General features: G+C 40.8%; 1 protein-coding gene and 1 long non-coding RNA gene across 3 annotated transcripts in view; both read left to right on the top strand.

Moving 5' to 3' along the window:
* The window catches only part of NKAIN2 (sodium/potassium transporting ATPase interacting 2), a 750023-nt gene that overhangs the window by 1472 nt on the left and 721578 nt on the right, over positions 1-26973 (top strand). The gene's annotated exons all lie outside the window — the stretch shown is intronic.
* Positions 3588-8978, top strand: LOC117874971. Its single transcript, XR_004645139.1, has 2 exons — positions 3588-3627; positions 7676-8978. It is a non-coding gene; the product is annotated as an uncharacterized LOC117874971 (long non-coding RNA).

Genomic DNA, 26973 nt, shown 5'->3' with positions numbered 1-26973 from the left:
GAAGAAGAGGAAAACAGTGGATTTCAGAGACCTAAATCCAGTACATAAAAAGTAGATTTATCAGTAGAACTGAAGCACTGTGGTCTTTATATATGTTGTGATTAATCCTTCATCCTTCTGTGTTGTGGGAAGCCTTCTATTTGTACAAATAGTGTTCTCCTCAGAAGTTATCTGATCCTTTGCGTTTGGTGTGTCTTAGTAGATTTGATTTATTCATATGCGGTCTAAAAAGAAAAACTTGAATAGAAGTCTGTAGTACATGAGGAATGTAACCTTTTCCCAGCAATTTGGAAACATAAAATACATCATTGCAGTTTTCCAGATCTATTTAAGTTTCAGACCCATGCTTTTCATTTTCTGTGAAAAGGCAACAAAAATGTTTAAAATGTACTTTATATGGACAAAAGATCCTTTTGAACAAATATTAGCTTGAGTGAAGGTGCAGAAATGTAAAAACTTTCCTGTTCTTTGGGTCTGCACATTTGCTAACTCATCGTGTGTGTGTGTGTGTGTGTGTGTGTGTGTAAACAAACAAATCAAAACACCCCACAGGGATATATGAATGAGTGAGTAGGTGAAATAATGCTGGATCTTGTTTCATATTATTTTACTTTTTTATCTTGACTTGGTAGGGCTCTGGAATAAGTAAAATATAATCTAAGTATTATATTCCACCATTGCTTATAAAACCTTTGAGAATCAACATATTTCAAATAGACTGCAAGGCACTACTGTTCCCCTTTTTGATTTGAGCAGCTACCCAAAAAATGTGCCTTTAGTTGGTTGGTCCAGTTAGGAGGAGAAAGTGGTAATAGTCAGGTACTTCTCTGATGTTTATTTACAAGGATTGTACAGAGTCCTGTGTCTCTGAATGTAGAAGGAATCAAATAGCAGAAAACAGCTTCTTTTGCTCACAGCACCGAGAGTACTTTTAGCCTGCACCCCTAACCCAAAAACATCTCCCCATATATCTTCCAGGGTCAACCTCTGTCAGCTGTTTCTTCAAGCACTCTCTCTATCTCCCATCCCTATCTCTCTTTTCTTTTGTTCTGCCTTCTCCCTACCCCCAATCCTATCTAAAACATTATTCAACAAAAGCTCCTGGGTGAGTTCACCTACTCCTTGTCTTAAGTGGGAGCTTTTATTTACAGTTATGCTAATTGAAAGGTGTCACTCTCCATGGGGTTTTTAACTTAACCCATAACAAGGTTTCAGTTAGCTCATATCAGTACATAGTGTCCTGAGAAACCTGAAAGCTTTAATTTCTTTACTGCACAAGAGGGGGCACATTACTAATAAAACAAAACACCTGAATCATACTGCATCTGTGTAGTGACATTTCAGGAGGTGAAAAATATAGTTGGTCATACAAGAATACTCTTCTCACTTTATAAAAATCATGTCCCGCCTGCCCTTTATGTGCGTGCATTGACGTAGGTCATGAGCCAACCCTTTCTCATATGAGTGCTTCCACTGATTGATTGGTGTGACTGCGTAAGGACTGCTTATGCATCAGCCCTGGTCTACATTAAAAAATTAATTTGGCTTAACTGCATTGCTTAGGGATGTGAAAAATCCACACCCTGAGCTGCATAGTTAAGCCAACCTAACATTTGTGTAGACCGGGGTGGCCAACTTGTGGCTCCGGAGCCACATGCGGCTCTTCAGAAGTTAATATGCGTCTCCTTTTGTATAGGCACTGACTCCGGGGCTGGAACTACAGGCGCCAACTTTCCAATGTGCCGAGGGGTGTTCACTGCTCAACTCCTTGCTCTGCCACAGGCCCTGCCCCCACTCCACCCCTTCCGAGCCCCTCCCCTCAGCCTGCTGTGCCCTCGCTCCTTCCCCCCCCCCCCATGAGCCTCAAAACAGATGATCTTGAAGTGTGGGGAGGGAGGGGGAGGCGCTGATGGGTGGGGCTGCTGGTGGGTGGGAGGTGCTGGGGGGGGAAACTGATGGGGGGCTGTTGACGTATTACTGTGGCTCTTTGGCAATGTACATTGGTAAATTCTGGCTCCTTCTCAGGCTCAGGTTGGCCACCCCTGGTGTAGACAGTGCTAGGTTGATGGAAGACTGCTTCTTTTGACCTACCTATTGCCTCTCAGTTAGGTGGATTACCTACGCCAACAGGAAAACTGCACTGAAGAGCTAGAGTGGTGCAGGTGCAGGGGAGTAGCTGTGCCACTGTAGCATTTCGAGTGTAGACAAGTCCCTAGCTACCATCGCTCGGGGAGATGGTGTTCCTACTGTGATGGAAAAACTTCTTCCGTTGCTGTAGGCTGTGTCTATATACACGTCTGTGCTGACATAGTTATGGCTCCAGCGCTATGCCACTGTAATCTCTATAGAGTAGAATGGCCTAAATTTTCAGGATTCAGCCCATAATTAGCACCATGTTAATGCAGATGAAGATGATTTAAAAAAATGAAGTCAACTGGCATGATATTGTGAACAGCATTACGTGACTGTTAATAATTTTTTTAATCCACATCATTTTTAACAGAGAACCTTTTTATTGAAACAACAATGGTTTAATTTTTAAAACAATTATAAAACATACACATTTAAGGGAAAAAAGTTTCAGATTTTAAGGAAGGAAAGGGGTTTTGCACCTGTGTTTCTGTTAGAAGAATTGTTGTATATTTGCTTAGTATAGATGTGGTGATTTAGTTAGTCTTGGCAGGATTGGCAAAATATGTAATACAATGGTATACTGTTGAACATTAGAAAAGTTGCTGCAGGCTTATCTGTACAGTATATGGCCAATCTCCGAAATGGACCATAAAGGCTAAATTTTCAAAGAATGCATCAGGAATGCAGTTAGATGCACTTGAGAGCACCTGCTCAAACACAGAATTATTTTCATAAATGCAATTTAAACACCTGCTGCTTGTGTAATGTAATGTACTGTATCATCAATTATCAAAATACTCAAGGAATAGTTTGCTTCCAACTGCACACTGATCAGTGTTCCCTTGATTAACATACGTAGTCCCTCCTATTTGTGCTCTCACTTGTATTATGCAAAGCAGCTTCTGACAGTTCATTTTCTTCTGCGTTTGTTAACCAATAAGAAAAATTAATGCTGCTGTGACTGCTGCTGGAATGCTGTGTCCAGTTCTGGTTCTCTGAATTCAAGAAGGATGTTGATAAATTGGAGAGGTTTCAGAGAAGAGCTACGAGAATGATTAAAGGATTAGAAAACATGCCAAATAGTTATAGATTGAGCTCCTTGAGTCCATTTAGTTTAACAAAGAGAAAATTAGACTTGATTGCAGTCTATAAGTACCTACATGAGGGAGGAACAAATATTTAATAATGGTCTCTTCAGTCCAACAGAGAAAGATACAAGATGATCCAATGGCTGGAAGCTGAAGCTTGACAAATTCAGATTGGAAAAAAGGCAAAGTTTTAACAGTCAGAGTCATTAATCAATGGAACAATGTACAAAGACTTATGGTGGATTCTCCATCACTGACCATTTTTAAATCAACATTGGATGTTTTTTCCAAGGATCTGCTCCAGGAATTTACTTTGGGGAAGTTCTATGACCTGTATTAAACAGGAGGTCAGACTAGATAATTACAATGTTTTCTTCTGGCCTTAGAATCTGTGAATCTATAGCAGGTAAGAGTTAATTTTGCTCATGTCCGGTCCAAACTCTTAATTAATTTAGTATATGAAAATAACCTCAGTATACCTCTTAATTCTTCAAAGATATTAAACTGATTCTTTGTAAATTTCTCTCCTCCTCCACAAGAGGCCACCAAGCATGGATGTGTGTGAGTTGGGGTCTCTGTTTCTTTCACTTCTCACCCAGATTCCATGTTGTTTTGAGAGGAAGTCTCCACTATTCTACCTCTTCCCCAACCTTTTTTTCTTTTGGGTCTCCTTTTCCATTAATAGCCTGTGCTGTTGCTTACAGTCTTCTCACCCAGCAGAAAAATGAAACTGACAGCCTTATTGTCAGTTTCAGTGCTGTCCATAAAGTTCTGAAGAGCAGTAATGAAACTGGCCAGAGCCTTTTCAGTTTCCCTCTGTTACCATGAAGGAAAACTATGAACAATGGCAGAAGCATTGAGCTGGTCAGCAGGAAATTCAGGAAGACAGTACTTCATTTTGTCAAACTTGGAAGTTATCGTCATAAGCAAAGGCTAGAAATTTTAAAGTGGAACTTAAAATTCTTTAGAAATTAATAGCTTATCACTCCACTTCTGTTCAGTGGGGAAAGGGTCTCACTTCCCAGAGGCAAATAGATGAATGGTATTCTTTATCTCATGCAATATTTTATACTATTTCTATATGTCACCATTTACATTTTTCTTTGTGTTCTATACTGTCATGGGGTCCATTCACTGCTAAGGCACCTCCTCCTGGCTGGTTTGGGGATTAGCTCCTTCCAAGTCCAATGCCCCTTTCTTCACTTCGTGGTGCCTCTCTCAATCTGGTACTCAGATACCCCTTCTTAGAGACTCAGTCCTCCAGCCAGGTCACTAGGTCCTCCCCTTCTAGGGTAGCAAAGTCCTTGGATGACAATCCCAGGCAGTCTTCTGCTCCATGTCCCAGTCTGTGCCTCTTCAGCGGTTGGTAGAGGAACCCAGCCCCACCCTCTACTCTAAGTTCCAGTCCAGGGCCCCTGTGTCTAGCAACTGTGATCTGCTTGCATCCAGAGCCTGTTGCTGTTTCCGCTGGACTCCTTCTTACTTCTCTGCTCTTATCTTCTGCACACATGCACTCTTCCCCCACTCTGGATTTATCAACCCAAGCTCTCTTCAGACTCCCTAAATCTGTAGTCTTAAACAGACCTTCCTTCTCCCAAGGAGCGACTGCAAACTACTTCCCGTGTAGCCCTTTTCTGCTGCCAAATTCCTGGCTTTATACCAACCCCGCCTGTGCCTTCCCAGCTGGACTCCATTCTCCATCAGCCTTTCTCCTCTAGGTGCAGCATCTCAAGTTAATTAACCTAATTTAACCTGCTCTCCCTTGTGTGGGGTGGACACCCCATCACATATACCTGATTGGTTATAATAAATTGTGCTCATGATTTGGTTTTTTTTTTTAAAAAGGCACATAGCCCCATCATTTAATTTGCAGAAAATTTACATACACACTTTACAAATAGGCATCAAGTTTTTGAAATGTTACTAGTGATTGTGGGTACCTCAATTTTTGGATGCTCAGCTTCAGTTGCTTTAAAGGGGTCTGATTTTTCACAGGGTATTTACTCAGGACTTTCTGAAAGTTAAGACACCCCCAAAAAATTGATACAGCAAAAATCACTAGTCATTTTTGAAAATGTAGGCGAGGCATGGGGAACCTTTTTTGTATCAGGGGCCATTGACCCACCAAAAAAAATCAATGGCGGGCCATGCACGTTCAACTCACGTGCCCAGGGGGGGAACGCAGAGGCTCAGCACTTCCTCCTGCAGTGGGACAAGCCGGCGCTTGCATCTCCAGCCCCACGGTAGGGGGTACAACAGGCACTGGCTCGCCCCACTGCAGGCGGGAAGCCCTGAGCCTCGGCGCCCCCCCCCCCCCCCCTTCCAGGGCTGGAACCACAAGTGCTGGCTCGCCCCCTACAGGGCTGGAGCCACAAGTGCCGGCTTGTCCCGCTGTGGAAGGAAGCGCTGAGTTTCCACGCCCCCCTGGGAAGGTGAGTTGATCGCATGCGGCCCAGGGGCCGGATGAAAATGAGCAAGGTATCCAGATCCGGCCTCCGGGCTGTTGGTTCCCCATTCCTGATGTAGGTTTTAATTCTTACCTGTGCTTTATGCCGTTTAAAGTAGTGATCAGACACTTAATGGATTCTGACAGCTTGCTTCAAAAACTCACTTGAGTTTCATGCCCGTGCACAAGTTATTAACATGAGTGTAAAGAAATCTCAAACAATTTATTTCAGAAACACCACCAATTGGGGTAATTTCTATACTTATCTGTGATATTGATGTACTGTATGTGAACCCATACTTCGTTACACTGTTGCACCTGTATGCACATATTTGTTCTGCTGGGAATAAAGTCCTGTAAACTTTCAAATGGAGGAAATGAATTACATAGAATCAGAAAGTAATATCTGCAGTATGCCTTTCATGGTCAGTGATACAACTAATCTACAGTACACACAGTGCTAGCCTTCGTACTTACAGCATTTTCTCTTCCAATTATTGCATAAACTGTAAAACAATGATATATTTAACCACTCAGAACAGAGCTTTATTCTTTGGAGAACAAGTGTACCTTAGTGATCATTTTTTGTAAAAGTAAGAAATATAACGTATCAAATTTTGGCTTGAACAGCAAGCAATCTTTATGCTCATTTTTATCTGTCATGAACAGAATATTTTAAATCATCGTTACTGGGAAACTTGTAGATTCTCTCATGCTTTGTGGGTGTAGGCTTTTCATGTCAGAAACTGAGGTTGAACGCAAGCTTAATGTCTGAAATGAGAATGGTGATTTCAGGTCCGTAGCAGTTTATATCACAATTCTACCCCACTTGATTTGGCACAGTTTTGTATCATTAGTATCCTTATTTTAAGAGAAGTACTTGTCTGAATAGCTTGCAGACTGAATTATCTGCAGTCCTCCAGGGAGCTATAGCTATCCAGGTTAGAGCTAAGGTCACTTACAGAGCTGTATTAGAAAACTCAGAGGGTTGTGCCTAAGCAATATTTACCTGGTAATTTTCGGAATAATTAATGTTCCATTTTAGATATGTTCTTGCACCATGCTCTTCACCATAGTATCTGACTGCCCTCCAGCAGTACATTAAGTGATGTAACTGACATCATGTTTGCGTTTGTTCTTTCATCCTCTCTCCAGCTGGGAAGTGTGTACAGGGGAGTGGTTTTTTTGTTTTGTTTTTTAATTCTTTTGATAATGACACATATGATGCTATATTTTTATGTTAGAGGAGGCCATGTCAGAGAAATGTGCCTTGCACTTAGAACGGAAGGTGGTAGGTTTGTGTGGTCCTTAGTTCCCAGATCCATAGGCTTTTTACAAGAACAAAGATTATTTTTGCTTCTGGAACTAGGTCTCTAGATGCCTTCAAAATTGTATATGGGTTAAAAACAGGTTGTTTCTTCTTCAAAATTCTTCGTAGTTTTGTTTTAATTTTGTTGGAAAAAAATTGAATGGATGTAGATGAGCACCCTAGCCTCTTTCTGTCCCAAAACTTTCTGATGCCACTAACTATACAAAGGAAGTAAACACAGATTTACCTGCAGCAGACATTCAACAGATGTATATTTTTGAAAGCTGCTGTGTAATGCTGCAGACTGCATTTGAGGAGTTGTCAGGATTATATAAGTCAAGGACTTGAGCTAGAATTTAAAGAACTGATATCTTTTGTTGCAATGAAGAAAATGTATAGCAAACCTTTTAGGTGAGTAAAAACTAGAGGGGGTGGGGGATACACAGTATATTTCTGTGCTGTTATGCAGATGAAATACTCCAAATTGATAACTAAGATCTTTATTTCTTAAGATTTTTTGGGTTATGCATGGTAACAGGTACAGAACTTCAATAATACTATAAGTAAGAGATGTTATGTAATTGGATTGTAATGACTTGACTTCCAATATGAATGATGCAATGTTATTTTTTATAGAAAGGTGATTAAATTATATATGTTCAGATGTACAGTACAAATGGATTTTTTTTTTAATTACAGGGTTGAGAGAACCTCAAATGGCTATTAAAAATCGAATCCAATGCTGATAGAAAATCTCCCATTGAGTTCAGCGGACATGGATTATGGCCCTAAGTTCAAATGCTCAGACACTGTGATGATAGGTGGGAGGTAGAATACCCAAAACTGCCTTTTGCGTCACCTAATGGCCATGAGCAGGAGCGGGTTTTCAAGGTGGAGCAGTGCTAAACCTAGATACCTATTCTAATGAAATCTTGTTTGATAAAATATGTGTTGATGGATTTTTCCTGAAGTTGTTTACATGTTTTCTTGGTTTAATGGTGTTTTACTGAGATGAAAATAGTGTGATTAGTTTGACATTTACAGTGTGACAACAGCCATTGCTGTCTCTTCTACCACTTCACTGCTAAAAAACAGACAAAAATCATCCAGGGCTTGCTTTGTTATGCCTTGTGTTTCGACCATTTTCTATTCACTGGTTTCATGTAGTAGTGAGTTTGTAGAGAAATTCAGTGAAAGTACAAAAGTTTTTAACCATCAAAGATGTTTTATTCTTGTTCTAATGAAGTCTTGTTATTGTTGGTTTTAAATATGGATAGACTAACATTGCTCTTCTAGAGGGAAATAATACTGCTTTCAATATCTGGTGAGTCAGAAGATGGAAGATCTAGTTCCTTCTAACTTGTAAAGAGATAGAGTGGCTTGAATGACACCTCCTTGCCAGAACCAACAAGTAGTCCCAAACCACTACCCAATTTATTTAAAAAAAAAAGATGCAATATACCATTGTCTTGATGTCTGAAAATATTTCACATTCTATAACTCTCTGGAAATGACATCTAGAGGGGGAAACTACTGATCTCTGTGTTCACTAAAAAGTAAACATGCATATCTAATAGTTCTATTCAACACACATCATACTTATGCATTTTTAATTGCAAATATTGCTTTGAATTCATAAATAACTTATGAGAAATGTTTCAGTTTAAGACTATCTGTTGATTCCTACTAAAATTTGCACATCATATACTATACCTTATAAGTGTCCTTCATTTTAAACTCATATTTTACCTTTCATGCACAAACCTGCTGCTCTCCTATATATGTAATTGTACGTTATTTAAGTAAGAGATACTGGAGTGGGAAACTAAAAGTCAGAAGAATGTTACTGATGTTGAAAAAAATGACTCTTACATTGTTTTATGTTTCTTACACTGATAGCTTTCTGATAGCTTTCTAGTGCTCCTCTTTTTAGGCCATTTTACCTACATATGGTTTGATTCTGCTTTTATTGAAGGAACTGAATAAATTACCAATGACATCAGTGGGAGAAGGATTGGATTCATCATATCCCTTATTATGTTAAGGTTCAGGGTTCCCCCTTCTCCCCCCCCCCCCCCCCCACATCAAGAAGGTCTTGATGGTAGAGTTTAGCGGAGAAGACACCAATGTGAAGTTAATGATATCACTTCTAAGGGAAAATCAGTGTTTCTTCCAATATAACAACACCTACCACCTTTATATTTTGTATCCCCTTTATAGAGTTTGTGTGTGTGTGTGTGTGTGTCACTGCAGCCTAGTAAACCATGCCCTCAACTGGAACTCAGAAGAGCAGGATTTTATCCACAGCTCTGTCCGCGGCCTTCTGCAATGACCTTGGGCAAGTCATTTCACCTCTCTGTGCTTCAGTTTCCATATCTGTAAAATGGGGATTTGATGATACATACTTCCTTGGTAAATCACTTTCAGATCTACTGATGAAAATGCTATAAAAGAGGTAGGTTTTCATCTTCTTTCAGAAAATTTTGCATTACTGCAAAATCCTTTGCAGACTCTGCCTCTATAAGGATCACATTACTTTCTTCTTAAATCCAGCCACTTCTGGTGGTAGCATTGTCACAGCTGCTTCTTAACAGCACTGCAGAGTAGGACAGAAGTGAACAATAATTTCTCTTATTAAACTACAATGGAAATTGAGACAGAACAGAATATAGAACTGTTAATTGGAATTTAGCTGACATAAGCATAAACAGTACATGCAATTTCATCTGTCCTATATTTAAGCAATGTTGCAGACCTAACAAAAGGGCCAGATTCTGGAATAGTATGTTATACCTTCCGAAATTCTCATACAGAAAACAGTTTATAGAATAAGATACTATTCACTAAGAGGAAGGATAGTGAATCTGGCTTAGAGACAAATGTTGGCTAATATATTTGTATCTGAAATCTTAACTGCTTTCTGAACTAAAGTAATTCTTTCTCAGGTGACTCATGCTATGGTTCACTTTACTAATTAAAAATTCTTTTAGAATTCTCCACAGAAGGGCCTACTAATTGGCTCTCAACAATTATTTTCCTTTTAACTTTAAGATAAAAAGCTGTAGTGCAAAAAGGAAGATAGATACTATGATGTCTCTTTAGAACAATGCATCGGGGTATGAAAAGTAGTTAACCAATAATTCATAACAAAATGTGAAGCTTACAGCTGTTAGCCATGACCAACAATGGCCTTGAGTTTTCCTTTATTCTCTGGTCACAGATTGAACAGACTATCACAGAAACTATCATAAAGCATTGAAACAGAGAGGAAAAAGCTGGTATATCAGTGCTGCTTTCACAAATAAACCACAAATATGTTATGTCTAAGACAACACTGTTCAATGTTCATGAGAACCACCAATGACATGAGTTTTTATGAATAACACTAGTTACTGGCCAGTCATGTGTCATTGCACCATTATTCAAGTTGGCAGTGCAAAAGACAAGAAAACATTAGGAGTTAAGGGAATGCTAAAGAGGAAGAGGCTGAGCTGGAAAATAATTTTAAATACTGATGCTGTATTTCTTGGTAATGATGTTGTAAAGCTTTTAAAAACAAGGTGCACAACCACTCCCATCCCTTGTATTTTTGGCCAATCATATTTTTAGTTTCTTTGACATTAGCAGTTACTTGTCATGACAGCCACTCGTGATAAGCCAGGTGATGGCAGTAGTAGCGTTGATTTTAAGACTCTGTCTCAAATTAACTGTATACTGAAAAGAGAGTTCATTGTCTTGTGTTTTCCATGCTAAGCAAAGCTTTCATGATAACTGACAGTAAAAGTGGGACTTGCAAAAAGAAACCACAACAAACTTCAGCTGGATGTAGCATCCAGGAACACACCTAGTAATGTTTTATTTCAATTTTTGGCAGCCTCTAAGAATAGTTAGGGGCTCTGGCATCTAGTGCAATGCATTTACTTGTAATGAACGCTCTAACCCACAGTTGGGGCTATAATAGTAGGTAAAGAAAAAGTTGTTGGTCTCTACTTCTGAAAGAGACGTTGTGCTGTATAATGTTCAATTGTTCCTTTCCAGATTCAGAGTAAGAAAGTTATTTATGCACACTGATAAAGTGGTATTTGTTGTATAAAATCAGATAGGCATGTGAACAGTACCAAAAGGCAGCTAGTTTAGTGAGCCCTATTCACTGCACAAATGTGCTGTTCTCATGAATTTGAATAAAAATGCTTTTTGTGGTTGCTGATATTTGCAATCATTCTTATTTTGTAGTATGCATAAAAATATCATCATGTGGATCCCATGTCAGTATTATATCTGCCATGACTAGCTCCCAGTTAGGGGTCAGCTATTCCTCTCCATACAAAACATGCATATAACTCCCACAGATAATAAAGTTCTGAGTGTAATTCACCACAGCATTATACTAATTTATGCTCATATAACTCTATTGGTTTCAATTAAACACTGATATAAAACAGGAGTAGTACAATTCTGAATCAAATCAATGCATATTATTCAGTGGAGACTAGACCATTATTTGTATAGTTAGTGTGTTTCTAGTGCTGATGTTAGAGAATAAAAGGCCAGTGGTAGCATACGTTGGATAAGACTCCTGGATCTTGGCTTTAATACAGGGAATCCTTATAGAAAGCATGTGCTGGAAAATAGAGTATATATGTGGACATCGAAATCATATTAATTGCCTGCACTAGAAAAGAAGGGTCAGATTCTTAGGTGCTCCATTAGCACAAAGCAGCTGGGACGCTGATTTAACTGGCTCCCTGAGGATTCTCCTTGTGTAAGGGAAATCTGAGTTGTATAGAGCCAGCATAGCAGCTCTACACTGACACTCACCATAAGGGGCATTCCTGGGATAAAGGAGTGGTGGCTGGGGCATTCCTATGATCCAGAGATCCGAAGCTGCCAGGGGCATCGGACCTGGATGGAGCTAATCCCCAGACCAGCCAGGAGGAGGTGCCCAGGAACATATTCTTGAGAGCCATCTACCAACACCGTATCTATTAATAACTAATTGTTTACACATGCAGACATAGAACTCTCTTTTAAAAATGTGCCCCCCTAATTCTGCCCAGAGTGAAGCTCAGTCAGACTAGAGCACTTAGCCACATGTAGTCCCGTGTTTATGTAAATGTTTCCTATTTTTATACAAAACCTTCAAACCAATTAAAAAATTGTATACCGTATTTGGAATAAGGTGTATGTTTTTAAACACTGAACAGAACAGAATACTCTCTTTATTGAGAGCAGAAACAGTTATTACTAAGATGGTGACCGCTATTCCAGACAATTTTGTTGAGGATTTAAGTGGTCTAAAGTGATCTAATACTTCTGTGCTGAATGGATGGAATGGACTGATTGAATGGATACTCTTTTGTATTGCATTATTTGAGAATTTTGCCATTTAAAAAGGGATGTTTTGTTGGCTTTTGACACCCTGTTAGCATCTTTTTATTTGAACCAGATGTGACGGGTTGGATCACAGAAACCACCTTGGGAACTGCCAACTGATGTGCCAAGACTACTTCTGCCCCTGCTTTCCCTGCCAGCTCGGGACCCCAGCACCCTGTCGTGCTAAGCCAAACACGCCCGTCTCCTCCAACACAGACCCAGGGTCTGAATTACTTGCCCCAAAGCTGCAGACTTAACTGAAAGCAGCTTACAGAAGTGTTCTTGACTTTAACACTCAGATGCCCAACTCCCAATGGGGTCTAAACCCAAATAAATCCATTTTACTCTGTATAAAGCTTAAAAATTGTTCACCCTCTATAACACTGATAGAGAGATATGCACAGCTGTTTGCCTCCTCCCCCCCCCCCCAGGTCTTAACACATACTCTGAGTTAATTAATAAGTAAACGTGATTTATTAAATACAGAAAGTAGAATTTAAGTGGTTTCAAGTAGTAACAGACAGAACAAAGTGAATTACCAAGCAAAATAAAATAAAACATGCAAATCTAAGCCTAATTCAGTAATACAACTGAGTACAGATAAAATCTCACCCTGAAAGATGTTTCAATAAGTCTCTTTCACAGACTGGACACCTTCCTACTCTGGGCACAATCCTTTCCCCTGGTATGGCCCTTGTTCCAGCTCAGGTGGTAGCTAGGGTATTCCTCATGATGGCTGCCTCCTTTTCTCTGTTCCACCCACTTATATATCTTTTGCATAAGGCAGGAATCCTTTGTCCCTCAGGATCACCCCCTTCCCCTCTGGATTCCAGTTCAGGTGACATGATCACATGTCACTGTAAGACTTCATTACCCATTTGCCAGCACACAGGTATACAGGAAGACTTACAGGTAAAACAGAGCCATCTGCAGTCAATTGTCCTGGTTAATGGGAGTCATCAAGATTCCAAACCACCATTAATGGCCCACACTTTGCATAATTACAATAGGCCCTCAGAGTTATATTTCATATTTATAGTTTCAGATACAAAAGTAGTACATATATACAAGTAGGATGATCATACTCAGTAAATTATAAGCTTTGTAATGATACCTTACAAGAGACCTTTTGCATGAAGCATATTCCAGTTACATTAGCATATTTTCATAAAATCATATAGAGTGTAACATCACACCGGAGAGCCTGGGTTTAGGATAGAGATCCTATTGCCATAAGTTTTTTGGCCGCTGGAGGAAGAATGGATGGAAGAATTGAAGGCCCCAGCAGCACTGATCAGTCAGCACCACTATTAACAGATTCAATAGCAATGAGTCTAGGGAAAGGGGACACTTGCCTGCTCTCTCAGTAAGACAGCTAAGTTGATCAGGTGGGAATTGGGAGATAAAAATACAGCTAGTGGAAAGCTCCAAAGAAAAGTCACTTTTAAAAGAAATCAGTGCCTCGCAAAAGTAAAAATTTATAATGCTGGCAAGAATCAGGCAGAGGCCATGCAACCTGCGTCAAAGAGTTGTACTAATGTACCTAGAGCTTGAGTGTAGAATGCTGGCATCACATTGCTGCGTCTGCCTTTGAACAGACATGCATTACTTTAGCTTAGGTGACATGGCCCCAACCCCACATCCTGGATCTTAGTATTTTCAAACTTTGGGAGAGTATCCAGGCCCATTCCTACAATTTAGGACTCAATTTTGACTAGTCATATGATGGCAGGACAAGAGAGTAAAGCCCCATCCCAGTCTGTGCTCACAGTAGGACAACTCAGATTTTGGCTGGGGCTTGGGGTAGACCGGGGCTACACACCCAATATTCTCCCTTTGAGCATGTGGATGGCGGGAGGGAACAAGGGTGGAGCCAAGACTGCATCACCCTTACTTCTTGCAATGGCCAGCAGACCCAATGGAGGGGAATTGGCTGTAGCCTGAAAAGGTGAAGTAACCTATTTCCTCTTTGCCCCAGGGCAAGAAGGAGAAGAGGGGAGGAATTGTGACTTCTTTCCTGGAGTGGTCATCCTTACATTCGACCCCTTATTTAAAGGATCAATCTAGTCCTCAGTGATGGGGATGAATATTAGGTTGATTTCTACTAAAACTGATCTATGTCACCAAAGCTATACTAAAACCCAAATGGAGACAAGCATAAGGTCAGTTTATTAACATGCAGCCACCTGAATCCTCAGGAATGTCAAAGTTGATCAAGATAAAGCATGGTTCACAAATTGTATTTTTAAAAGGTCAAGAAGTGAAGATGATTTATTTATTTCAATTGAAATTCACTGGGCCTGGGGTTAGGGTGAAGGGAAAAGGAATTAAAACTTGAGCTATTTATTTGTTTAGATCAACAATTGTGTCAGCCCCAGCTGTTTGTGAATATTGTCCAAGTCTACATAAATATTTTTGGATAGTAGTTCATTTCAAAACAATGATGTGTGCAAGGCACACTTTCTGCATTTTGGCATTGAATTAGTGTTCCAGGAACATTGAAAGTCTTACTTTTTCCATAGATAATTTTCTAACCAACTTAATTTGTGTTCCCACAATGTTAGAAAGAAAATATTCTGCATGCGTTTGTTTGACAAACATCATAAGGAGGAAATAGCATGGTGAATTTTGAAGGTAGAATCTTTTCCCATTGGGGTTAAATATCTTTGAGATATACCCCCCAAAAGTTGTCTTGAAATACTGTAATACTCTAACATGTCATAATGATCACTCAGAAAGAGCCTCCCAAAGACATATGTCTACAAAGTTATTTACTTAGTGCCAAACAAAACAAAATCTTCACACCTGGTATGGTGAAGGATCATTCAGTACTACTGTGTATTTTCTTACTTTGTCTTATAAGCCTAACAGGAGAGAGGTGGTTATACAATCTCTCCACTCTTTAGAAGCACTACAAATCCTTTGACTAGCCAGCTAGTATAATCTTATAATAATTTTTTCTCATGGAGTTAGAACTTTTACTACATTATTTACCTGTATCCCTGACTTTATCCATTAGAGGCTGCTTTCCCACCGCACTTGCTCTTTACTGTCTTAACCAGAGCAGCTTCAATTCCTCAGAACCTAATTTTTGCAATAATTTGCTTGCATTTTGTGCTACAGTTGAAATTACATTCCCTAATGACCCCTTAGTTATAGTGAGTTTTGCATCTAATAGGCAAACTTTAAAATGTATATTTTAAGATAAATTTACCAAAAATAAAAAGGTTTTTCCTCAAAGGTCCTAGTACTCTCTTGAGCCCTGAAGCAGTCCTATCACCATGGGTACACAAATAAATAAATAAATAAATAAGTTGTCCTTTGACCACTGATAGAATAAAAATAATAATAATAAAGTGGCTTTGTTATAGAAATCACTCCATTGATGCAAAAGGGCTGGGTAGTGAGGTATTGGCCTACACTTATTAGGTAGTGAGGTATTGGGCTACACTGGCTTTACACCATCTGTTGTGATGGAGTGGGAGCATGAGGGAATCCCTTGAGTCCTGGCTGGCACTGTGTCATTTACTGCAGTTCCGAAGCTGCTCTGTGCTGTACCAGGCTGTTTTGGTCCCCAGTCAGGGTGAGGCTTAGGGAGGAAGAAATTTTAGAGTAAACTTCTTCCCCCATCCTCCTTCTCTGGGTCCTGTGGTAAGTACAGCTCAGCCAGACCCAGGGTTCGGGTCCAGAGTTGTTAAATTAGAGCATTTCTTTTACAGTGCCATTAAAGACAGAAACAAATCCACAAAATACCCAAAACACCATCACCACTGATGCCATTGGGTGATCAGGATGCTAAAGGAGCACTCAAGGAAGACAAGGCCGTTACAGAGAAGTTAAATGAATTCTTTGCTTCTGTTGTCACTGCAGAGGATGTGAGGGAGATTGTCACCTAAAATAAATGTCTCAGGTGTGGCAAAGCTGAGGAACTGTCCCAGATTGAGGTGTCAGTAGAGGAGGTTTTGGAGCAAATTGATAAATTAAACAGTAATAAGTTACCAGACCCAGATGGCATTCACCCAAATATGAAATTGCAGAACTACTAACTGTTGCATGTAACTATGATTTAAATCAGCCTCTGTACCAGATGATTGTAATGCCAATTTTTTAAAAAGGCTCCAGAGGCAATCCTGGCAATTACAGGCCAGTAATCCTAACTTCAGAACAGGCAAATTGGTTGAAACTATAGTAAAGAACAGAATTATCAGACACATAGATGAATATAATTTACTCGGAAAGAGGGAACACAGCTTTTGTAAAGGGAAATCATGTCTCACCTATCTTTTAGAATTCAACAAACGTGGACAAGGGTGATCAAGTGGATATAGTGTACTTGGACTATCAGAAAGCCTTTGACAAGGTCCCTCATCAAAGGTCTTAAGCAAACTAAGCAGTCATGGGATAAGAGGGAAGGTCCTCTCCTGGGACAGTAACTGGATAAAAGACAGGAAATAAAGGGTAGGAATAAATGGCCAGTTTTCACAGTGGAAAGAGGTAAATGGAGGGGTCCCCCAAGGATCTGTACTGGTACCAGTGCTATTCAACATATTCATAAATGATCTGGGAAAAGGGATAAACAGTGAGGTGGCAAAATTTGCAGATGATACAAAATTGCACAAGTTAGTTAAGTCCAAAGCTGACTACAAAGAGTTACAAAGGGATTTTGCAAAACTGGGTGCTTGGGTAACAAAATGGCAGATGAAATTCAGTGTTGATAAATGCATATTGGAAAACTTAATCCCAGCCATACATACAACATGATGGGGTTTAAATAAGCTGTTATCACTCAAGAAAGAGATCTTGGAGTATTGTGGATAGTTCTTTGAGAACATCTGGTCAATGTGCAGTAGCAGTCAAAAAAGCTAACAGACTATTAGGAACCATTAGGAAAGGGATAGATAATAAGACAGAAAATATCATGATGCCACTATATAAATAATTGGTACACCCACACTTTGAGTACTGTGTGCAGTTCTGGTCACCTCATCTCAAAAAAGATATATTAGAATTGGAAAAAGTACAGAGAAGGGCAACAATCTTCCCATCTTTCAAAAAGGGAAGAAGAAGAACCCGAGGAACAACAGACCGATCAGCCTCACCTCAGTCCCTGGAAAAATCATGGAGCAGGTCCTCAAGGAAACCATTCTGAAGCATGTGGAGGAGAGGAAGGTGATCAGGAACAATCAACATGGATTCACCAAGGGCAAGTCATGCCTGACCAACCTGATTGCTTTCTATGATGAGATAATTGGCTCTGTAGATATGGGGAAAGCAGTGGATGTGATATATCTTGACTTTAGCAAAGCTTTAGATATGGTCTCCTACAGTATTCTTGCCAGCAAGTTAAAGAAGTATGGATTGGATGAATGGACTATAAGGTGGATAGAAAGCTGGCTAGATTGTTGGGCTCAATGGGTAGTGATCAACGGCTTAATGTCTAGCTGACAGCCAGTATCAAGTGGAGAGCCCCAAGGGTCGTTTTTGTTCAACATCTTTGTTAATGTTCTGGATGATGGGATAGATTGCACCCTCAGCAAGTTCATGGATGACACTAAGCTGGGGGGGAAAGAGAGGTAGATATGCTGGAGGGTAGAGATAGGGTCCAGAGTGACCTAGACAAATTAGAGGATTGGGCCAAAAGAAATCTGATGAGGTTCAACAAGAACAAGTGCAGAGTCCTGCACTTAGGAAGGAAGAATCCCATGCACCGCTATAGGCTGGAGACCGACTGGCTAAGCAGCAGTGCTGCAGAAAAGTACCTGGGGATTACAGTGGATGAGAAGCTGGATATGAATCAGCAGTGTGCCCTTGTTGCCAAGAAGGCTAACAGCATATTGGGCTGCATTAGTAGGAGCATTGCCAGCAGATCGAGGGAAGTGATTATTCCCCTCTATTTGGCACTGGTGAGGCCACATCTAGAGTATTGCATCCACTTTTGGGCCCCCCACTACAGAAAGGATGTGGACAAATTGGAGAGAGTCCAGCGTGGGGCAACGAAAATGATCAGGGGGCTGGGGCACATGACTTATGAGGAGAGGCTGAGGGAACTGGGCTTGTTTAGTCTGCAGAAGAGAAGAGTGAGAGGGGATTTGATAGCAGCCTTCAACTACTGTACCTGAAGGGAGGTTCCAAAGAGGATGGAGTTTGGCGGTTCTCAGTGGTGGCAGATGATAGGACAAGGAGCAATGGTCTCAAGTTGCAGTGGGGGAGGTCTAGGTTGGATATTAGGAAACACTATTTCACTAAGAGGGTGGTGAAGCACTGGAACGGGTTACCTAGGGAGGTGGTGGAAGCGCTATCCTTAGAAGTTTTTAAGGCCCGGCTTGACAAAACCCTGGCTGGGATGATTTAGTTGGTGTGGTCTGGCTTTGAGCAGAGGATTGGACTAGATTACCTCCTGAGGTCTCTTCCAACCCTAATCTTCTATGATTCTATGATTCTTGTATGAACAAAACTGATTAGGGCTGTGGAACAGCTTCCATATGAAGAAAGATTAGAAAGACTGGGACTGTTTAGCTTAGAAAAGTGACAACTAAGATAGAGGTCTATACAATCATGAATGGCGTGGAGAAAGTGAATAAGGAAGTGTTATTTACCCCTTCATGTAACATAGAAACCAGGGGTCACCCAATGAAATTAATAGGCAGCAGGTTTAAAAAAAACATGAGGAAGTACTTCTTCACACAACACAGTGAACCTGTGGAACTCATTGCTGTGGGAATGTTGTGAAGGTCAAAAGTATAACTGGGTTAAAAAAAGAATTACAGTAGAATCTCAGAGTTACGAACATCTCGGGAATGGAGATTGTTTGTAACTCTGAAATGTTTGTAACTCTGATCAAAATTCTGAAGAAAACGGTATGGTTGTTCTTTCAAAAGTTTATAAGTGAACATTGACTTAATATAGCTTTGAAACTTTACTATGCAGAAGAAAAATGCTGCTTTTAACCATCTTAATTTAAATAAAACAAGCACAGAAACAGTTTCTCTACCTTGTCCATTTTTTTAAAACGTTCCCTTTGTTTTTAGTAGTTTACGTTTAACACAGTATTGTACGGTAGAGTATTTGCTTTTTTTGTCTCTGCTGCCTGATTGTATACTTCTGGTTCCAAATGAGGCGTGTGGTTGACCGGTCAGTTTGTAACTCTGGTGTTCATAACTTTGAGGTTCTACTGTAGGTAACTTCATGGAGGATAGGTCCATCAATGGCTATTAGCCAAGATGGACAGGGATTCAACTCCATGCTCTGGGTTTCCCAAAACGTCTGACTTTTAGAAGCTGGGACTGGATGACAGGGAACGGATCACTTGATAAATCGCCCTGTTCTGTACATTTCCTGAAGCATCTAGCACTGGCCACTGCTGGAAGGCAGAATACTGGGCTAGATGGACGATTAGTGTGACCCAGTATGGCCATTCTTATGTCATCCACAAAAAAATAAATAAAACATACAAACCAAACAACAAAAACCAAAAATACATGCAGGAGAATGTATTGAAAAAAAACAAAACAAAATAAGATAGGCTGTTTCTCCAGGCTCACTTATTAAAGAAGATGGATATAATTGTAAATAGGAAAGCTGTGAAATATAGTTAATAAAATCCATCCTTACAAGAATTATTTACGCTCATAATGGTGACTGAGTTCCTGTTTTTCAAGAGCTGACAGGCAGTGATGGAGTATGTGCCAGTGTTTTTCTTTCATAGCCTCACTTCTGCCACCCTCCATATCTTTTAATTACTTAGGGCTTATGTGCACTGCTTCCTTAAGACTTAGTAGGAACAAAAAGGTAGATAGATTCTAAGCAATGGCTCAATCTCATTGGCTACATATATGTAACAGATTGTCTCCTGAAGTTGAAGTAAGGGGCCAAACTTAAATAGCCATCTGCTTTTGGGTTTGCTTCCACTGATAACGGATGCCTCAGCTAGCTAAAAATATATGTAGGGCCTTTGTAGTTACAACCTAGAGAGAAACTCATATTTCTGGGTCAAGTCTTAGTCATGAAGTGTTACTGAAAATTATTAAGATTCCTTAAATCAGTAACTCATCTAGTCATGAGATCATCTGTACTCTCTTCCCAAATAACCTCCCATATTTTAGACATTGCAGTGGCCAATGTTTTCATTTCTCCTTTAAGACGAGAGTTAAAAATACAAGGGAATGTCATATAATGACACAGACACACTGGACCCTGCCGCAGCAGAACAGAACAAAAAGTAGCAGAGAAATACAATGTAATTTTGCACACTTTAGGGGAAAATTTAAATCTAGCTATTGATTTAAGTGGCTAGAATTACACTAGGGATTATTAATTTGAAGAAGTGCAGTTGTGGAAAGAAGAGCTGGATTGCTGAAATGTTAAGAGAGCATTATAATAGGATTTTTTTGGCAGGGGTGGGCAGACGAGAATGGAACTGATCTTGCGTTCATGGAACTTTGGCATCACAAAGGATTTTTTTCCCCTTGTACCTCACCTTTTTTCCTCCATCCTGTGGTTTTGAAAGCCAACAATGCAAAATGAATGATGGAGTCAAAGGGGCTCTCTGTAAATAAAGAATACACAGCACACATACTACTGCAGTGCTGCCAACTCTCGTGACTTTTTTGCGAGAGATGGGGTTTCACAGGGGGCTGGAGCTCATCTGGTGATGAAAGTTCAACCCTGCCAGAAGCTGGCAGATTTCTCTGCCCTCTGTTTGCTGTTTTCACAGGAGGGGAGAGGGAAGAAGCAAGCAAAGAGCCCAGCACTCAACACAGCTCTGCCTTTTCCTCCCTCCTCCTCCGCTGTGAGCATCAGGGATGGAACATCTGGTCATCCCCCCTGCAGAACCTGGCCTGGAAAGGGACAGAGAGGGGTGAAGAGCCCCTGGAGATGCACCCCTTCAGCCTGGGAGACAGTGGACTCTCTGCAGCCCATCCCCCTACACCTGAAGAACCTCAGGAGGAGCAGATGTGAGAGTTGGAGGGACTGAACTGAGGTGGGTGATGGGGAGGGATTGAACTGATGGAGAGGGCTGGATGGGGACACAACTAATTGGTAGAGCCCTGCACAGATACACAAATGTGTATCCACATCCGGTCCACGATCCACAAAAATTATCTGCAGATTCCGCGGATTTGCAGGGCTCTACATCGGGGGCTGGACTGAGTCTCCAAGGCACCCTTCCTCCAGAGCCCAGTCGGGAAGAGACGCACTGGCAGCTGTGGGGAGCTGCAGCAGACCCTCCACCTGCTCTGGGTGAGGGGGCCCGAGCAGCCCCCCATTCAGTGTCCCAGACCCCCACCCAGGGCAGGTGGAGGGACCCAGGCTCCCCACAGCTGCCAGTGCGGTTCTCCCCAGCCAGGGGACAGCTTGGAGCCGCAGCCCGTTCACGGTAAGAGCTGGGTGAGCAGCTGGGCGGTGCCAAGGGGGACCCTCCACCTGCCCTGGGTGGGGGGCCGATCAGCCCCAGTTCCTTTACCCCAGGCCCCCTAATCAGGGCAGGTGGAGGATCCGTGCCATAGTTCTTCAAGCCGCCCACCTGCTCTTACTGTCAGAGCCCTTCTAAGGATTGGATAGGACCTCCAGAGCTAAACCATGTGAGTCTCTACAGACTGAGCTAAAGAGCCATTTTTTCAAGCTGAAAGCTGTAACAGAGCCATGTCCTCTGTGAATCAGGCACAGTTAGGGACATGTAACACACTGACTGGTAGGTTACAGATGCATTTTAGGCAAAATATTGTAACAGTCAAAGTGGAAACTGAGGTCAGAGATTGTGCTTGAATGAGTTCACATCTGTTACAGATTTATTAGTGTATTTCTAGTTAGAGTCAGGTTCTCCCACAGAGTGTAGGTGGTGCTCAAAGCTTTAAGAGAATGAACAGTAAATCTGTTTTTGATGAAAGTATATTGCTGTAACCTTTAGGAATAGATCTGAGTTTACTTTAAAGGGTGTGTTGCTAGTGAACTCATCATTAGCAGTCTATTATGGACAGAATAAGTGATAAATGTTTCATATATTTTCTGCTCAATCAAATTAAAAGAATAGCATAATTTTACATTACCACTTTGCAATGCTACAATTAGACCATTAATTAAAAAAATAAAAGTTAGTGTAAGTGGTATGTAGCAGGGTTCCAGGACGCTGGGTAAGAATGCAAGACTCCTTTCCTGAGTCACTATAAACACAGGCGCCTGAACACTGAGTACAAATGGAGAGCATTCATTGCTGACTCCAATTGTAAATGAACCTTGTTGGCTCCAACCATGCTATAAGAGGGATTGGAATGTCTCCCTTGGCCAGAGGGAGGCCTGTAGGGAAATGGGGAACAGTGAAACTAGGAGAGAAAATTTATGCTGAGCTTTGTTTTGTTATCTGAATCACCAATAAAGCCAAACCCCAGGAAGGGGGTAAATTTGGACTATGTATGGCATATGGAGACACTGTTGAAGGCATGGTGGGACTTTCATCTGCTTATAGACTTCAAATGTATAGTGGCCTTGCATAAAAGACTGGAGACACTGTACTGTATGTATGTATCTGTGATGGGGTCCCCAGGGTGCAACCTGACGGTGGGGCTGCTAAGTCTCCCAAACCCACCAACCTGGGTTTCCTCTCACACTGTGATGCTGTTGTCATGCCATAAACCTCTGACAGGTATTGCACCTAGACAGACATCCACGGTCAGGGACAGACCCAACTGAGTTACATGAATGATCTCCCAGCCACTCATGAACTATCAATAGGGAGGTTCCATCCAATTCCCCTCAGCTCCCCAGCCTTTCACCCCAGAACTGTACTGTCGTGCACTGGTCAGAAGCCTGGTCAGTGTCAGGTCACTATCCTTTGTAAACTGAGCTGAGATTTCCCAAGCACTTCAACCAAAACACACTGTTTTAGGTAAAATATAAAACAGAAATATTAACTACAGAAAGATTTTAAGTGATTATAAGTAGCAAGCATAGAGATCAGTCTGAGTTCTACAAGTTTAAACGGGATTTGAATCAAGCAGTGTCTCACCCAAACAGGTCACAAATTCTCAATACACAGGATGGAACTGCTTTCCAGCCCAGGACCACCCTTCCTCAGTTCAAAGTCTTTGTCCTCCAGATGTTCCTCCGGGTATTGAGTTGGGATGGGGTGGGGGCAGAAAGGCCAAACGATGATGTCACTTCCCCTCTTTTATAGTTTCTTCCAGCTTGCTGGAAAGATCTTTTGCAGTGACCTGGGGATCAGGGAGTCCCCAGTGGTCAAGCAGTCTCCATTGTCCACGTGTTCTCTCTGAGAAGTCTCCATTGTATACAGTTTCTGGGATAGTGGATTCTTTCCATGATGGGTGTTGATGAGCCATTAACTGCTGTCTAAGCTACTCCATTGTACCTGAAAGGCTGGTTGTGAGTGTTCCTAGCTTCCCAATATATTTCAATAACACACACATAGCAAAACTCCATAACTTCACACACATTGATAGCGCATACCATCTAGAGGGATATTAATGTTCAAGAGATCAAGACTTTTAAAATGATACCTTGCAAAGCATATTTTGTACAAAACATATCATAATTATACATCAGTGGTGAATATGGGAATTTCAGGGTGCTGCTTTGAGGTAGAGTATCACAGTATAGCAGGTTCTTTCCCACCTTCATAGCTTTCTCAAACTGATGTCTTCTTTAGGGCTGTTTCACCTAAGGCTTGAGATGAATGTTTTAGGAATGTCTGAGCAAAATCAATTGAACCATTTAAGTCATGAGGACATGAAAAAATACTCCATGCTCTTATCTTCCAACCACAAACATATGCATAACCCAAACATAGCTGTGTGTGTGCACTTCAGACCTGACTTATTTTGTAGGTATTATTCATAATTAATGAATAATCCTAGTTTGGATAAGCTTGGCCCAGTAATTGTAAAGCCATGAGAAATATTTTTTTTTAGAAATGTGTATGTAGCCACTAGAATTTTGTTATCCATATTATTTTTAATCTGTTTATAGCTAACGAGAGCAGATAACTGTGGTGGGGAGTTTATTATTGTTTATATAACAATAGCCCATAAAGGCCCTCACTGAGACTAGGCCCCCATTGTGTCTGGGTGCTGTATTTACAAAGAGTAAGAAACAATCCCTGTCTCAAAAATTTTATAATCTAAAGAGACAATACTGACAAGGAGGAGAAAGGAAGTATTATTTTTCCCTTTTTACAGATGGGGCACAGAGACATGAAGGCCTCGATTCAGAGCCATAGAAATTAAATGACTTGCTTAAGGTCACACTGGAAGTCTGGCAGAAATGGGAACTGAAACCATAATTCCTGAATCCAGCACCTTAACCAAAAGACCACACTGGAGTTTCTGGAGTGATTGAACTTTGATCTTTAGTAAGCTTCTGGCCCATTGTTTAAAAGCCTTGGTCAAGAAACAAGCTGCAACTTGGGTTCCAGATCATCTCAGTCGACAGCAAACTGGATTCAGGAAGCCCCAGGACAAATACCTGCATATCAAATAACTTAAAAGTGCCATTGGCAATTGCATTTTTTAAAATAAAAAAAAAATTCTAAGAAAATTCCATACAAAAGGAAAATGCAGCATTAGGATTCAAAGTTCAAGTGTAATTCTGATTCCTTTTGCTTGTGTCTTAAAGTATGTTCTCTCTTTTATATCATCATAAATAAAATGAATAACTCAAAATGGAATTTCTTTAAATACATTTCTCATACTAAGTCACTGTTCATGGCTTGATTTGCATCCAGTGAGATTTTTAAAACAAGCCCAGGTTTGAAAAAAAAATTAAAATGTTCAGTATCTGCTAGAAATATCAAATAAGGCTGCATCCTGCTTTGTGGCTGTTGTCATAAAAGATCATCCTTTTTGTATTCGTTTTTTAATCTTCTTCATCTTTTCATCATCTTCATTCCGATAGAGTGCAACAATTTGTGGCTCATTGCTGATACCACCTTTAAGACCTTGGAATCAACGCCAGAAACTGATCTCAAGCATCAGAAACTCAGAGGCAGTGCATATAAGCTTCATTACATTTGCTGCCTTTAGTCTTTGAGGACAATCCAAAATATTCCTATGCAGCCCAATATTTCTTACTTGGCCTTTGAATGGCTTGTTCAGGTAGTTGTCAGACTTGTTGCAGTTACTCTGTAATCCAAGTTTGGCTCTTTCACCAACCTTTTTATACCATCAGTTAAATGTGCCTGTGACATACAGTAACTCCTCATTTAATGTCATCCCGCTTAACATTGTTTCCATGTTACGTCCCTGCTCAATTAGGGAACATGCTCATTTAAAGTTGTCCAATGCTCCTTTATAACATCGTTTGGCTGCCTGCTTGTAAGATTCTGTGGAAGAGCAGCGACTTTACAAGGGAGCATTGCACAAGCCCCGCGTCTCCACTCCTCCCCCTCCCTCCCAGAAAATCCTAAGCGACTCTAAACAGCTGTTTGGCGGCGCTTAGGACTTTCTGGGAGGGAGGGGCAGGAGTAGGGAAACGCTGTGTCTCTGCTCCTCCTCTTCCCTCCCAGAAAGTCCTAAGCGCTGCCAAACAGCTGTTTGGCAGCGCTTAGGACTTTGGGGGGGGAGGGATGTGGCATGCTCCGAAGAGGAGGTGGAGTGGGGTGGGAAGAAGTGGGCCTGGAGCATTCCTGGCAAAATCCGAGCCTGTTCTCCGGGGAAGCTGCCGCTGCTGCTGCAAATGTGCTTCCTAACATCCTTGCCTGCCTGCAGTACTGTACAGTATACAGTATAAGGCCTTTTGTCTGCCCCCAAAATATTTTCTTGGAACCTAACCCCCGCATTTACATTAAATCTTATGGGACAATTGGATTCGTTTAACATTGTTTCACTTAAAGTTGCATTTTTCAGGAACATAATTACAGCATTAAGTGAGGAGTTACTGTATCTTATACAAGTATAGAGCTTTTGCACAGCACTGTTCCAGGTCTTTTGTGCCATTTTTATCCAATCCTTATCCATCCACCCTTTTGGCGGTTTACTGCACAATGAATCCAGAAGAGAATTTTGTGGGTTCTGATAATATTTTGATTATTATTGCTGTAAGCTTATTGCCATGTGCCAGGCTTGACAAAAGCATAGCAAAATGTGACCTTTCGTCATCTTCACAAATACTGTACAGTTTTTATACTACTAGAAGGATGGTCTGATTTTCTGTCTTATCAAAGTTCATTGGTGTCACATCCCTCTTATAAGTCTGCTGCAATACATATGCATGTTCTTAGTATAGCCTGATTTTGAATTTGTGAAAACTGTTTGCTTTAAGGCTGAGATTTTCAAAGGTGCCAATGGGATTTAGACAACCAGTTCCCATTAAAATTAAAATGGGAACTTGGCAACTAAATCTTCTTGGCAGTTTTGAAAATCTCAGCCTTAATCTTTTGGAAGCTTTTTTGCAATCTTTGCCCTAATAACTTAACAGTCCATGAAATCTGTACTGTATTTCACCTGCTTGACTACCTGAGTAGTCAATTTCTTCCCCACCCCATGTTGCTCTAAAATATTGACATATTTTCTTGGCCTATACACAAATATAAATGGCATTTCAACATGGAATACAATACTGGGAACTAGCTCGTGCTTTTCTAGTTTGGGTAATTAAAAGTACTACTTGTCAGGTCC

The sequence above is a fragment of the Trachemys scripta genome, chromosome 3, assembly GCF_013100865.1.
Source record: "Trachemys scripta elegans isolate TJP31775 chromosome 3, CAS_Tse_1.0, whole genome shotgun sequence".
In the NCBI taxonomy this organism is placed as follows: Eukaryota; Metazoa; Chordata; order Testudines; family Emydidae; genus Trachemys; species Trachemys scripta.
The sequence above is the reverse complement of the archived record's forward strand: the minus strand, read 5'-3'. Positions and strand labels throughout refer to the sequence as shown.